Raw genomic sequence first — 3,303 nt, 5'->3', positions numbered from 1 at the left:
TAACTAAATCTTAAAATATGATTTTTTAATGAATTTATTCCAGATATTAATTTTTGTTTAATTTATCAACGTAATTTAATGATGATAAAAATATATATTTATTTTTTAGGTTCCAGTAATACGACGGAAGGTGATTTAACAAGGCTGAAATTATTCAATGAAATAAAAAACTTTTTAAAGAGTGATACAAAAGAAATTTATGCTAAGGTGGAAACACTTTTATCCGAAAGTGAAAATTTAAGTTATCATTTATCAGATGAAGAAAAAAAGCAAATATCAGATCAAGTACATAAAATGAGATCAAGATGGGATTTAAGTAAAAGAATAGAAAAAAAATTTTTGAAAAAAAATCATGATTGGTTACAAAAATCCATTGAACTGAAAAAAGAAGACCAAAAGAAGAAAAAAAATAATAAAGAGTCAAAAGAAAAACAAAATGATGAAAAAAATTTCAATGCAGGTCGGCGAGAACTCAGTTTCTCAGAATCTTCTGAACGAAGTAAACGCAGGAAAACAGAAGAATTACGAGCGAATGTATCAACTGAAGCTCTCCTATACTCAGCAACAAGTAAATTGCGATCTGAAGGTAATGCTGATTTTGCAAAAGTGGTGCGTGATATTTCTGAAGGGAGTCCTACAAAAGCTTCGAAATACAGAAAATCTTTGGAGTCTGCGAATAAAAATATACCTTTCACTAATAATGAAGCTTTATCGTTGTTTATTGAACTTGGATTATCTCAAAGTAAATACCAGCAGCTGCGAAATGCTCATGTGCAGAAAAAATCAAGGATGATTCCATCATACAAAAAGCTACAGAAAGCAAAATTACAATGTTATCCAGCCTCAGGTTTTTCTTTCACTGAAAATGAAGCAGCAGTTACATTGCAATCTCTATTAAATCATACGATTGACCGCATTATTCTTCATCAAATAGAAGTTATAAAATGTTTATCTGAAGAACAACTACAAAATTTAACCTTAATCGTTAAATGGGGCTGTGATGGTAGTTCGGGACACAGTGAATATAAGCACAAGCTCGATGAAAACGATATTAGTGACGAAAGTATTTTTTTCATCTCTCTTGTCCCATTGCAACTTGTACACAGAGACTCTACGACGAAGAAAACTACAATAGTCTGGAAAAATCCAAGGCCATCATCACCAAGATATTGTCGGCCAATTAAAATTCAATGTGCAAAAGAATCAGTTGACTTGACGAAAAAAACAACTAATGACATAGAAAACCAGATACATGATCTGAATGCATTTGAAACTACTGTTGACGGGAAAATCGTGTGTGTTAAATATGATTTGTCCTTGACAATGATAGATACGAAAGTATGCAACTCACTGACAGATACAACATCTGCGATGCGTTGTTATCTGTGCAATTGTACATCAAAAAATTTCAACGACATAGATGCAATGCTTAACAAAAAATTGTTTCAGATCACTTAAAATTTGGCCTATCATCTCTACATTGTTGGATTAGGTGTTTCGAATTTTTATTACATTTGTCGTACAAATTAAAAATCGAAAAATGGCAGGCACGTAAGGGAGAGAAAAAAGAGTCGGTTGAAAACAGGAAAAAAATAATACAAGCTGCTTTTAAAAAAGAAATGGGCTTAAATGTTGACAAACCGAAAGCTGGAAGTGGAACATCGAACGATGGTAATACGGCTCGTCATTTTTTTGAAAAGTACCAACAATCTGTAAAAATAACTGGAATTGAGCAGGATATTATACATCGTTTTTATATTATACTGCAAGCCATATCAAGTGGACATGACATTAATTTGGACAATTTTAGTCAGTATACTGAGAAGTTAGCTAGAATGATTGTAGAAAAGTATGATTGGTATTACATGCCAACTTTAGTACATAAGCTATTAATTCACGGCCCAGAAATCATTCAAGATTCAGTTTTACCTATCGGTCAAATGTCAGAAGATGCACAAGAGGCCTGCAATAAATTTTATTCGATCTATCGCCTGAGCTTTGCTAGAAAAAACTATCGTCAAAAAACAATGGAGGATGTGTTCAAAAGATTTTTAGTAGCTTCTGACCCATACATTTCTAGTTGTAGAAAATTGCCAGCTAAACAGCTAAAATCTTTATCAGCAGATGCTATTAATTTATTGTCGTCTCCATCTGTTGATAAAGAAGAGGAGCAGGACAGTACTGATATTAGCTCTGCCTCTGAGTCAGAGACAGATGTAAATGCTTATGACCTTCATGATAATGAAAATTTTTTAATGTAATTCTTCTTTAAAGCAGGAAATACTTTCCAATTTTATGATATTAGAGTATACATTTTTTAAATACTTGTACAAGTTATAATACAATTCGAAACTCTAGTTTCGTGTATAACCTATAATTTTCAATTTTAATAAAAATTTTTGTGAAAATTTGAAAAATGTTTGTTTTAGTACATTTATTTAGTATAAATGAAATTATCCAATAGTAACAAAGAAAATGTACACGAAAAAACTTTAGAATTCTTTGCATGACACCATATTGGATCCGCCATTTTGAATTTCGTAATTCTGACGATGGATTCGTGCTCAGCGACCCCAAAAACCCCCAAGGACGAGGTTTCAGGTCAATCCATTAAGTTTTCAAATTATGGCCGCACAATGAGGCCTTCGGCCGCACTGTGCGGCGGGCGGCATCAAATAATCGTGTTTCGGCTAGTCTAGCCGAGGCGGGCGGTATGTTCCTTTCGCGCTACAAAAGCCGAATAAAGGATCGATTGCGCCATCCATCGATTCTGTCCGTGAATCTTTCGTCGCACTCACCGCGCCGTCTTGCGAATATCATTACTCCAATTTAGCCGCATATTTGGATACCGATGTCGCTGTCGTCCTGCCGATTCGTTGCGCTAATCGCGCAGCGCGATTCTTCCCTCAGACACAAATCAGTACTTGCCGTGTCAAGTCGTGTTCTCAAATTCCTCGCAGAAAGCAGCAGCTTTCTTTCTATGGGTTCGCTACCGCGACTCGTTACTTTTGTACGTCTCATTACGGCTACCGTCGTGTATGAGTCTCGGTGTATTAACAGCAGTTAATCGTCTCTCTCGCCGTGCCACGCGAATAACACTTCGTTTACTTGTGAATAAAGTTTGCATACAACAAGTTAAAAGAGGAGTGCTCAGTGGTCTCAACCTTCCAATCCACCAATCCATTCCGTCATTCGAGATCTCAGTCGAGATCGAAACAGCGATTACACACACAACGAACAAACATAATAATTTAAACCTTTAAGGGGATGCTGGAGCTACGGCCGAACTTGATCGAGGTCGGT

Source organism: Cyphomyrmex costatus, unplaced genomic scaffold (genome assembly GCF_001594065.2).
Source record: "Cyphomyrmex costatus isolate MS0001 unplaced genomic scaffold, Ccosl1.0 scaffold138, whole genome shotgun sequence".
In the NCBI taxonomy this organism is placed as follows: domain Eukaryota; kingdom Metazoa; phylum Arthropoda; class Insecta; order Hymenoptera; family Formicidae; genus Cyphomyrmex; species Cyphomyrmex costatus.
Note: the sequence above shows the minus strand (reverse complement) of the source record.